General features: G+C 44.0%; 1 protein-coding gene across 2 annotated transcripts in view; it reads right to left on the bottom strand.

The window, feature by feature from the left end:
* The window catches only part of ATP6V1A (ATPase H+ transporting V1 subunit A), a 33,628-nt gene extending 21,297 nt beyond the window's left edge, over window positions 1-12,331 (bottom strand). Inside the window, exon 1 of one of the 2 annotated variants that reach the window (XM_052793956.1) lies at window positions 12,160-12,331. The gene's annotated coding sequence lies outside the window, so the exon portion shown is untranslated. Of the gene's footprint in view, window positions 1-2,549; window positions 2,709-12,159 lie in introns of those variants that run through there. The other variant, XM_052793955.1, reaches the window with a different exon arrangement.
* Window positions 12,332-12,570: the final 239 nt, after the last annotated feature.

Genomic DNA, 12,570 nt, shown 5'->3' with positions numbered 1-12,570 from the left:
CATTTCTACTGTATTGACACATTTACAATACAGCACTGCTGAAACGTGCAGTATGGCAGCCCCAGCATACAATGCTCTCTATGTATCAACAGGGCCTATCCAGCAAAAGCCTGTAGTTTGGTGACATGAACTGTGTGAGGCATCTGTTGACACTCACAGTCTTTGCAGGAAGCTTAACCTAACCCGGCATCCTCTGCAAGGCTGCAAATACAGAAGCATACTCAAGCTTGAAAATCTGCCCCGTGTACAATGAGGAAGACAACTACATTGCTATCCCTTCCACCATCATTAAAGGATGCTCTGCTGCCTGTTCTTCAGGAACAGTAGGTAGCTGACGTCGGCTATTCTTAAAATCTTATGACTTTTTTCCAGCTTTTTAATACTATACTACAAGTCCTCTGCCCCTCAGCCTCTTTACCAATCTAAATGTTTTAAATCGGTGGCTCTGCTCTATAAGAAAAGGATCTCCAACGATTCCAAACTCCTATTCATCCTGAAGGAATAGCTTCTTCCGGGCTCCATGTCTTGCTGGCGTGGATTGTGTAACATGGCTACCATTGATTCATTTCACAACAGCCACCCCAACAGTTGCTCATGACTCAGTCATCACCAGCCTGGAATGGAACTGTTAACTGCTCTCGAGCTCAAAGGCTAAGTCAGATATCTGTTAGATCCCTCTACTCTCCATAATGATAGTTTTTCATTTAAGCTGTGTGTTGTTTAGGCCCAGAAGACAATTTTAATTTCACTGCTTATTTCTCAAAAGTCTCCTCTGACAAATGGCAGAGCAGAGGTCCTCGCAAAGCAATCTGCAGTTCCTGAGCAGCTGCTTAGAGCTGGTTTTGATCAGACTAACAGAACTACCTCATCCTTTTTGGTTTTAACAATTAAAACATTACAAAACCCAAGCACAATTACTGTTCATACTGAAAAAAGCAGTCGGTCTTCAAAATCCACCCAGAACATTTACTTCAACATACCATATAGAACAATCTCTAGAGTCTACTACCAAAATCTTCTGTAGAAGCACAATAGAGAGTTAAGCCAAATTCTCATAACTGAATTAGTAGCGCTGTTTGGCAATTAGACAGCACAGGGTCCCATACGAAAGACTCAATTTACAAAGGCAAGGAAAAGCAGGAAGAACACTGGCCAGTTACAATTTAAATTCACTTTTCTTCCTATCCAAAACCTGCAGGTCAGCTGACAGCTGCCTGAAGCAACTGTTTATCTTTTAGGGAGGCAAATAAGAACCTCAGAATAGTCATTCTGCAGTTAAAATGGCAACATCCTGACACCCAGCACCTGCCTCCCCTGTTCCTGTGGCTGCTCTGCTCCCTCTCTCTTCCTACAGCCACCTTCCCAAATTACTGGGCAAGCCAACTAAAGGAGAAGGGGATTCCTCTGCTAGACCACCTAGCAACACACCAATAAACCCTGTCTTTGTCCTGATCTTTAGCATCTGCACCACCTGCTTTTAAACACATACCTATTAACTATTCCAAGTGTAAAAAACATGGTGAATTCTCCCTCACCTTTCTTTCATCCATCTCCTATATACCTCCAAAGTACATACAGTCTAAAAAGCCAGTGCTCACCCAGCCAAGCTGACCTCTTTTTTAAGGGGCTACACGTCTTTCAACATGGAATACAAATTTAGAAAAAAAATGCTGTTATTTATCTCTGCATAGTTGTCTTGTGCTTGTGTATTGGCACTACAGATTTTCCTTTTATATGGAAAAGTCCTTGAGGACAGAAATGTTGCCTTACCTACCTACACTGTTAAATGTTTTCATTGTTAGATAAAATGAAATTCCCTAAAGCACATCAGGATTTGCTAAACATAACATCTAGCATGTACAGGCAGCATGTACTTACCCCAGAAGCCATGGTAGCTAGCCATTTTAGAAACCTACTGAGCTCCTATAGCCTTCCAGAGGCCTCTTGCCAACACAGGATATTAGGCACTATATGCAATCCACTCCTACAAAAGTCCACTAGCACACCTACACAGGATATTAGCTTAATTTTAATTCCCTTATGAGCAAAGATGCATCTTGTATCCTTTACAACTTACATGCAGGAATCCTCCTCGTCTTTAAACAGTTCACCAATTGATTTTAAACATGCTTTTAAGCTCTAACATGGTCATATTCTGCCTAATAGTGCCAGAAATCAAAATATTACTTGCTGCAGAACCATCTCTGACTGAAAGGTGATTTATTAAAGTAATTTTATAGTCATAACTAAACACGAAAGCGCCAATGACCTCAGTTTTCTATCTTGGTTTCTCCCCAGCACAGCAATTTGGCTACACAGTAACCCCAAAAATGTAACTGTCCTGCTCTCAATGCTGGAGAAACCTGTTTTCTATTACAGTTCCTTGGTTTTCCTTCAAACATTGGATCAGACCCAGAATTTACATGATGAACTGCCTTACCACAAAGGTATCTTCAAAATTAAGACTCCAGTGAGATTTTTAGAAGGAGCCTTCTTGCAGCAAGGAAGAAAATCCATGACTATTTTATCATATAAACACAGATTCTTACCTTATTTTGCAGAAACAGGGAGTAACAAAAATCCACAGGCCCAGTGAAGCAAAGCCAGAATTCAGCAGTTAAGCACCACCACTTACAAAATAATTGTCCTTCTAGTGCCCCTACACAGAGGGATGAGAAAGCCTGCTGCAGAGGGGAAAGAAATTTCTGACACACAGCAGAGGCATAACCACCTGACTTGATGAGTCATCAGTCTGTCTCTCTCCCACTAGCACCGAGGAATGCCGCAATAGCAAATCAAGCTACCTAGAGCCCAGCTGAACTCCCATCTGTGCCCTCCTTACCACACAGGACTGAGCAGAAGAAATTAAAAGCAGCATTCAGCGTTCGCATTAAGGGCCTCCTACGAAACCAATAATCCCAATGTCCCAAGTGGTACGTACTACCACATAAAAATCCTTGAGAGGGAGATGCGTGCTTTCTGCTGGAATCCGTTTACCTACCAGTCCTCCAGTGTAATCTATCCATGTCAGTGCGTGCTCTGTTCTGGAAGAGCTTAACAGAACAACCATTTAACAACAGACTGCACAGGGAGGCGCTGAAGACACCGTAATACTAATTGCTTGAGTATGTAGAACAGGTATTGATTCTTGTCACACTAGAGAGTCTTGCGGGGCTTACTTCTGCTGAAACAAGAACCCCTTCCCCTAGTTAGCAGAGGCATTGATGCAACTGCACAACATCCAACACCTTAGCGAAGCAGACTGATGTGCCACCTTGAATGACAGCTGCTAGAATCTGTTGTTGAAGATCAACAGGCACTGACGTTGTCCTGTATGTTGTACAGAAGACAAGCAGCTATGCAATCTCTCCCCCAAAAAGCTGCACAAGTTGAAGAGTTCCCTGCAGCCTTCACAACTTCTCAAGACTATCTTTGCAAGTTCTAGGATTAGCAACACATCAAATTGGCACAAAAGCTTAAATATGCTAACCAAAATTGTAGTAAATAGCACAAGACCAGCAATTCAGAAGCAGCAGCATTACGTAAGTCACCAGTGCTAGGATTCATTCTGCTGGAGTAGCTTTGAACTAAGGTCATAGATTTTACTATATCTGAAACAGACTCACGTGTTTTGACTTCCTAGGGTAGAAAAATGGAGTCAGAATATAAGCCCTCATATTTGATATCCAGGAAAGCTTAACAGGCATACACACTAAAATGTAGCCAAAGTTTTCCAAAGAAAATCCCTCCTCCTCTTCTTAGTAAAAACCTAGAGGCTACAGGATAGTAAAGATCACAACCCACACTGGGCAATCAGCTTAGCGTCACATTTAAGTCATGCTTTAGAATCAAGACTGCCAACATTTACTACGTTCACCTGAGCAGACCTTGGTATAGTGCATAAATCCCAGCGTCCAGCTGTATGAGGATGAGTTGCAAGGCCCTCGTAAATAACGGATAATCACTGCCATAGATTTCCTGTAACTTGGTCAGTTTACACTTCCCCTTCCAACAGATGATATTTTTAAGAGGAAGTATTAAAAAAAATACAGTGCCTAAGTTACTAGACAAATGCAGAAGTTCGGCAGCATTTCTGCATCCGGAATTCAGGATATTGTCCCAGAAGAAACAGCACACCCAGAACTCTAACACAGGTCACTTGGAAGGGAAGCCAAATAGTATTCTCAGGAAATCCGCTCCTTCATACTATGCAGTTATAATTTTACTATAACACAGCAGGGCAGATTTCCCAGTCACCAAACAGAACTGCTGAGGTTGGAAGGCACCTCTGGAGATTGCTGAGTTCCAATGCCCTGCTCAAAGCAAGCTAGAGCAGGCTGCTCAGGACCATGTCCAGCTGGGTTTTGCTTACCTCCAAGGATGAAGACTCCCCAGCTTTCTGGGCAACCTGTGCCAGTGTTCAGACACCCTTACAGTAAAAAGTGTTTTCTTATGTTTAAAGGGAATTCCCTGTATTTCAGTTTGTGCCCATTGTTTCTTGTTACTTCAGCAGATACCACTGAGAAGAGTCTGGCTCCATCCTCTTTGCTCCCTCTCATTAGGTATTTATACACTTTACAATAAGATTCTCGGAGCCTTCTCTTCCTGAGGCTACGTAATCCCAGCTCTCTCATCCTCTCCTCATATCTCCAAACCCTTAACAGTCTTTGTAGCCCTTTTCTGGATCCACTCCATTAAGTCATGTCTTCCTTCTACTGGAGAACCCACAACCAGACATGGCACTCCAGATGTGGTTTCCCCAGAGCTTAACTGAGGAGAAAAACCACCTCCCCGAACCTGCTGGCAGCATTCTTCCTAATGCAGGCCAGGATAGTGCTGGCTGCCTTTGCCACAAGGACACGTTGCCAGCTCATGTTCAACTTGGTGTCCACCAGGACCTCTAGTCCTTTTCAGCAAAGCCCCTTTACAGTCAGTCAGCCCCCAGCCTGCAGCAGGGCACGTGGTTATTCCTCCCCAGGTGCAGAACTAGGCATTTCCCTTCGTTGAATTTCATGGGATTCCTGTCAGCCTATTTTTCCAGTCTGTTGAGATCCCTCTGCACAGCAGCACAGCCCTCTGTTATATCAAACACCTTCCAACTTTGTATCATCTGCACACTGAGGAAACCAAGCAGGAACCGCCTCAATACAATGATATGGCTTAAGTCTTCTCCTCACACAGACATCAAGCAGCTAACTGTACCAACTCTCTTGCCATAAGCTCTGAGCTAGAAGTATCATTGTTTTGAGAAACAGGGACATTCTGCCGTTTAATTATTCATTCAATTCCAGTTGCCACAGGGCACTTTGAGGCCACCTCTGCTCTCGATAGGCCTGGAATCTGCTTAAGTGATGCTCAGCTACATTCTGTGGATCCATCTGCAACCATCCAAGACAGTGCATCCTTCACACAACTTGTCCCTTGGGTACTATAAAGCCCCTTCCTCTCACGTGAGGCTTACTACTCAGCACATGTACAGGTAAATCCAGGTGTATTCAAGGGAAAAGATAGGAAATAGAATTATGCTGCCCCTGTTAGCGCAGCACACAACAGCTACAAAGTGAGACTGTGCAACATGGCAACTCATGAAGTCCATCACAAGCTCCTACTGCCTTCTTCCTCAAAACGGATGGGGGACTTACCTATGGGTATGCCAATACATACAAGCCTGATACTTCAAGCACACGTCATGCCTTGCACACAAGCTAAACATATTTATATTTAATACATATATACAGCATAAGAGACTCTCCCCTACCACAAAGATGGGGTGTGAAGTCTGTTCATGCAAGAAGTACCACCACCACAAAATATTATTCAAGCACCCAAGCTTTTATTCAGAAGCTTGGGAGATTCCTTCAGTTAGCCCAGAACAGGACCAGAAAAAAGTTGTGTCTGAACATGACTGACAAGTTAGCAGCAGTGCTATAACTAGGTAGAAAGGCTTGCAAGGCATTCATTGCATAACTGCTTTGACCCACTGAATATTTGATCAGCTCAGTAGATAACCAGCCTTTTGACTTCAAACGCAGTTGTCACACTATATCTAGAATTGATAAAGATCCTAGTTTTATCAATTAAAATACTCCTGTCACTAGAGAAAACCACATTGTTCATGTGAAAAAAAATCTTCATCAGCTGACTGGTACATGCTACAGAGTTTTCCATAATAGGGTTTTTTACACCAATTCTTTCCTCTTGGCCCAGAGGGCTTCTCCAGAGGAGCTCTAGAGGTGGAAATGGATGAGCCTCCCCTTATTTCCTACTTGCTACACTGCTTCACAAGTTTCCTGCTGCGAAAAATCTGACAATCCTTTCAGCCCGCTACACATCCTGCCCCTTCTTTGGCTTGATAGACTTTCACACAAAAGAATGATCTAACGCAACTGAGATCCAAGCCGTAACACAGTATATTAATACAATATTCATTTCTGTGTCCCACAGTGGCCTTCCTTTCTTATCCTGATCGTGTCATCTAGCTGCTAGGGCTGAAAAGTTCTGCAGCCATCTGCTTCGTAGAATGCTCAGTCATTTCCTCTGGATGAGCAACATTTTCATTAACCTCACCAACAGTACCGCAAAGCTAAAATCCACCCTTGCTTTTATTACATAAAAGTCACTCTACTTTCAGGTGTATTTGGCATCGTTACTTGAAATACTTCTTGTTGCTCTAACCTTCAAGATGACAAACATCAAAATGAGACGAACGCAAAGCTGTAAGCAATTACAGCAGCAAACTTCACTACAGTTCAGTAGAGTCACTTCTGAATAGTTGAAGACTCTTACCTCAACAGACAAAAGGTGTGCAATTTCATAAAACAACTATTGCTAGATTTGTAAGCCAAGCTCAGTTTTACATGCAGAAACATATTAGTAATTTGGGCTCATTAAAACACATCAGCTCCTCTACTAGCCTCACCACTGCCTAATCCCTTGTCCCTAAAGGTAATAGCTAAAATACTGAGCACAAGTTTGGAATAAGCATTTCATCATTACACTTAACTTTTCAGTGCAGTCTTGAAAGTTGGGATATTATGGAATCTTCGGTTTATTATGTGAGGTATTTGACGGCTGATTTGAAGAGCTGAACCAGGGTTAAGTCTGCATGAAAGTCTTTGAGAAAGATCTAATGCCCCTAGCAGATAGAAGTACTCTTTTACAGCACTTTGGTATAATGAAACACCTGGTTGGAATCACAACACACATATAGGCATTGGATTCCAGTAAAAGGAAATTAAGTTCAGGTTGACTTTTCCTATAATGGAAAACTTCATCTTTACGTTTTAAAGCAAGTTAAGCCACACTTGGAGATTTTATGTTCAATTACCTGAAATATTTACAGCTTCTTTAGAATAGCCAGAGCCTCTCCAACATATTAAATTTTAACATTGTTTAAACTACATATTGTGGTGGTTGTCTGAATATCTACCAGGTGATGCAAATTTATCTCATGATAACAAAACCCTCAAGATTTCAAGGATCTAGAGGAAATTCACATAATAGAATTGCCTTTTTAGAAGTCCTTACCAATGTTACCTGCATTTAGCCAGAAATACCATTTCAGGTTTTTTCTGAAGAGCTGCTTTTTAAGGTATTACTTTCATAGTGAGAAACAAAATAATGATACAGTGTACTAACGAGAAGGACCAAACGTTTGTCCCACTAACGGAACTTCTTGGAAGATGCAGTTTCTTTCATAGCATACGCAAGTCATTCTTCAGGCTGCTAAAGGAAACTTGCATACCTGAAAGCTTTTGTCCAGCTCTAATAAACTATTCTAATAAAGGCACCGCATTCTCTCTATAAAGCTAATACCTTTTCCCATAACCTTTCTATCCCTCATCACACCCAACCATCCCAACGACAACAGGACTGCTCTCCATGCTTAGGGCACAGAACGCAGACCAGCAGCTTGGACATTCAGACCACCTATCTTTTACATAGTCTTAAACAACAGTAAACCACCCCAGTAAGGGAACATAGCTTATAGCATCCTAAAGATGGGACAGAGCATGGAGAACACTGCATCTTCGCTCTGCAAATTTCGGCATTTTTCTTGGGGCGCCATAGAATCATAGAATGGTTTGGGTTGGAAGGGACCTTAAATCTAGTTCCAACTCCCCTGCCATGGGCAGGGACACCTTCCACTAGACCAGGCTGCTCAAAGCCCCATCCAACCTGGCCTTGAATGTTTCCAGGGATGGGGCATCCACAATCTCTCCAGGCAACCTGTTCTAGTGCCTTTTCTGCCATCTGGCAGAAAGAGTTAATTGGACAGACTGGTCAGCTGAAACAGCACACCAACATTTTAACTTGGACATGAGAATCCTTACAATATGAGTGCTCTTCAGTGGATTAAGGAGGACAAAGAGAAGACTTCCTCATTACAGAGATACCCTCTAGGAACACCGCTTCTCTCTTAAGCGTTTGCATCTGCAATGGGTCTATTTTCGGCAGACATTTTAGTTCATTTAACTGTTCAGCAGTATGAGTCTCACTTAACTGGGGTAGAGATGGTCTTCAAAATTGTTCTTCTTGGGATTAAACAGATGTCAGACAGCTAATGCAGAAAGCCCAGCGCTATAAAAACGTGGCCATGATGGCAGCTTCCCATACTAGTTTTAGTACTTTCTGATTACTTCCAATTTGAACATTTTAAGACACCCACAACGGACTCTCCCAAATGCTGTAAACTATGACAAAATTAAAGAACTGTCAACAGGCACCATGCACGTATTAGATCACTGTCAGACAAACTATTTCTGATGAGAGTGAGCAATGACACTAAAATTTACTGTTACACAAGCTCAGAGGAGTAATCAAGCTGATGAACCAAGAAAATAAGTTCAGCAGCTAAAACTGATCTTCATCTGCCATTTGGTTAAGTGATAGTCATAAAGTCTGTTAGACTAGGACTTTCAGGATTTATCCATATACATCATACTGGTTTTCAGAGTAAGCATATCATTTCAGCAAAGACAGACCTTATAAGGCAAAGTTTGTTACAGCAGCTATATAATATATGCAAGTCTAAAAAGCTAGCAGCAAATGGTCAATCCTTCTAAAAAAAGGGGGTATTTAACTTGAGAATTTGACAAAAAACAGGAGAAATAAATGCATAGATGAAAAAAAGTAACCAACCCAAAAACATTTATGAGATTGTAGAACTTACTGCCATGAGATATGACCAAACCCAAGAATTTAATATAAGCTTAGCTGCCCACTTTCAAAGGGGAGGAGGGAGCAAACACAAAAAGAACAAAAAAACCTTTTCAGAACATAAAAGAAGGTACAACAACGACAACCAGAAGATCCAGTCTAAGCCAGCTTTGCATGTTGGACCTTTAGGTGATTACTGGCTTAATCTGTACAGGAACAAAAGGTTGAAAAGTTTAGATTCATTCCACTTCCTCTGCTGGAGCAGGCCCCCATTTCTCTCTGCCCAGCTGGAAGGCTAAAGAAGTCACGTTTTAAGATGGTGAGTAAGACCGAACGAGCATGATATTCCAGTTGACTACATCGTCTGTTTTCCTTGGTACAGTTCCCATCTAAAAAATCATGTGGATACCATTGTTCAACAATACCTCAATATTTCCAAGTCTAAAATCCCCCACTTTTCTTTGTAACCAATGATACAAGCATTGAGAAAATAAAATCTGTTTCAGCTCTAGGCAATGTAGCTTTGGGTTGTTGTGTGTAGTTTTTTGGTTTGTTTTGGGGGTTTTTTTGTTTGGTTTTTTTTTTTAAACTGGAGAGAGAAAGAAAAAGAGGGACTATTACTTGGCCAGCAATAGCATGCAACATTTTATGGTCAACACCAAAGTAACCAAAGACATCAACTAGGTTTTCCTGTAATCCTTTTACTCTTTGTAAAGCAGTAATTAGGAACACAGCCTTAGCTCACAAACAAGCAACTTAAAAGCATAAGGGAAAAACGTCAGTAGGAATTTTCAGGGCTCAGGAACTCAGAAAGACAGTATTATGGTATCAAAACACAAGAGGTGAAGTGTAGTGCCTCTAAACATATCTCCAGGGGAATCACCTAGTAATCTGCTGGTCTGTAGTGGCTTTGGATGACAACGTGTAATACCAGTACCCATGTGTGTCTAGAAGACAAACGGATGAAGTCATACTCGGGGGAAAAATTTAGAAAACAGAAGCACACTGAAGCCTGCAGGCTTTGTAAGTCAGGATTAATGAGGTATACAACAGCTAATATATACTTAGATCCAGATAAAAGCTAAGTTTAAGCCACGTTGTATAGAAATTAAGTAATGCTAATCATTCATGGTTGAACTTTAATATTAGCACTATCTGTCGAAAATAGTTCTTGATTTGGAAAATGGAAAGGCTGCATTTACAGGAAACAGAGATCTTGTGTTACTATTGCAACACAAGACTTCAACCTCCATTTGAACAGTCAGCTGACGCCAGCAGTAATTTTCCAGCATTGTCTTAATTTCTCCTTCCCCATCCTCTCAGGTTGATGCCCATGCTGGTTTATCATTTTTGAATGCCAAGCTTTGTACCCTGGTTATAGAATGAATACTAGTTTTTTCCCCAGATAAGAGAGTAAAACTGCTTTCAAGGAGACTTGACATAAAAAACTGACAAGCACAGCAAAAATAATCTGCAATATTTTTGGTAATTCAAGGACCCATAGACACTGATCTCACTTCATACATTCTTAAGCAGAAAATAATAAAACGTAGATACTACAGAGTATTTATGCTTGCTGCTCATTGAAAAGGCCCTTGAAAGTACTGTATAGAGAAGCCAAACGTTCAGCTGCTGCAGACCTGCAGAGTGCCAAAGTCAGCGCAAGTACAGCAACTTACAATATATTGAGGATCTGCCTCTGTTATTCAAACTTCCACTTGCAAATGCCAACCTACACCTAGCACGTTCTCACAGAAATGCTATGGGTGGGCTAATAAACCACCTTTAGCAGGCTGTCAGCAGGTTTTCCTCCTTTTCCACTCCCTCTCCACTTCATCAAGTGGTATTAGCATTTGAAATACCATGCTAGATCAAGTAGCCAGTGTACTCTGCTGAAGTATTGCATTACAATGAATAAAACTATCACCAAATTGCTTTTATTCCTGGCTGGAGTACAATTCTCTGAGGGAAACTAGTAAAATCTTAGGAAGAAATCACTTTAGGCAGCTGCATTGAATGGATAGATCTTGACACATACGTGTCATATACTCCGATGTCACAGCTACCTGTAACGCATACAATATCGTCCGGAGCCCAGTCACGTAAAATCTTGCCTTTAAGTGAATTCTAAGTGCGACGTTCAGAACGCCTCATCTAAATCAGGATTTTGTCACTGGCTACAGGAATAGGAAACACATTTGATATGCCAACAGTATTTTCAGCTGCAAAACAACCGGTGAGCCCTTTTAGTAAGGAAGAGTTGCGGTCAGAAGCCAGTAGCAGCATTCCTGTTCCACAGACTTGCTGCTTGCTCACTGCAGGGCTACAGTCAAAGCACAGAAAGGTTCAGTTCCACCCACCCAAGATGGTGGGGTGACCCGGCAGAGAAACCCGGACACTGTCACCGCTTCTCTTGATAAGGGATTCTGGCGTACACCCCCCCTGCCCCGGGATGCCTTACTGGGCATCCTTCAGCACGTTTCTTAGTCGGGAAAACCCTACTCGGGGGGGGGGGGGGGGGGCTGCTTTGCTTTCCAGACCTTTTCCCTCTGGGAAAGGGGACCGGGGAAAGCAGGGCCGCCACCAGCGGGCTCTCCCATGAGGAAACGGCTCCCTACGGACAACGCCCGCAGCGCTGCGCTTTACTCGCTTCGGTCGGAACCGAAAAGGCAGCAGGTTGGGCCCGACACCCGGCTCCGGTATCCCCCCCCCCCCCCCAAGAGCGGGGGGGGGGGCTCCAGGAGGCGGGAACGGCCGTTGGGGGCTGCGCGCGCTCCCTCAGAGAGCGGCTCCGCGAGGAGACCGCCGCCTCTGGCGGGCGGGTAACGGCCCGGGGCGGGGGGGGGGGGGGGGGGAGGGAAGAGGGGTACACACGGACACGATCGCGACCCACCGGGTGGAGAAGGAAAGGCAGCTCCCGGGAACCGTGCCTCGGGAGGCGAGAGGAAGGAGCGGAGCAGGGCTGGGGGAGAGGAGAAGGGACGGGACGAAACGCCTCACCTGCGGCCGGCGCACCCCAAGTCCCTACTCCCTCCTCCGGCGGCACCCGGATCAGCTGATACCGGCCCCCCTCGCGCGCATGCGCCGCTACAGGTTCCCACCCGGAAAACGCCCGCAGCGGTGAAGCCGGCGTCTTTCCGCGCTGAAGTTCCGGGCGGAGCTTTACCCCACCCCCACGCACCTTTAGATGCGGGTTGAAGCCCAGCCGGCAGAAGATTGGCCGCCCGGTAGCACGTGATCGGGGCGTCCCCGCCTCTTTCCCCTGGCGCCGCCTTTCCCTCAAGTCACGCTAAGGGGAGGGGCGTGCGCGGCGCGTGCGCGGCGTGGGCGGGAATAAGGAGGGGGAGGGGGAGGTGTGCGAGGGGTCATGGCGGCGAGGCGGCGGGCGGGGGCGCGCGCGGCGTGAGGTGA

This window comes from Harpia harpyja, chromosome 8, assembly GCF_026419915.1.
Source record: "Harpia harpyja isolate bHarHar1 chromosome 8, bHarHar1 primary haplotype, whole genome shotgun sequence".
Taxonomy (NCBI): domain Eukaryota; kingdom Metazoa; phylum Chordata; class Aves; order Accipitriformes; family Accipitridae; genus Harpia; species Harpia harpyja.
Note: the sequence above shows the minus strand (reverse complement) of the source record. Positions and strands in the feature narration are given on the sequence as shown.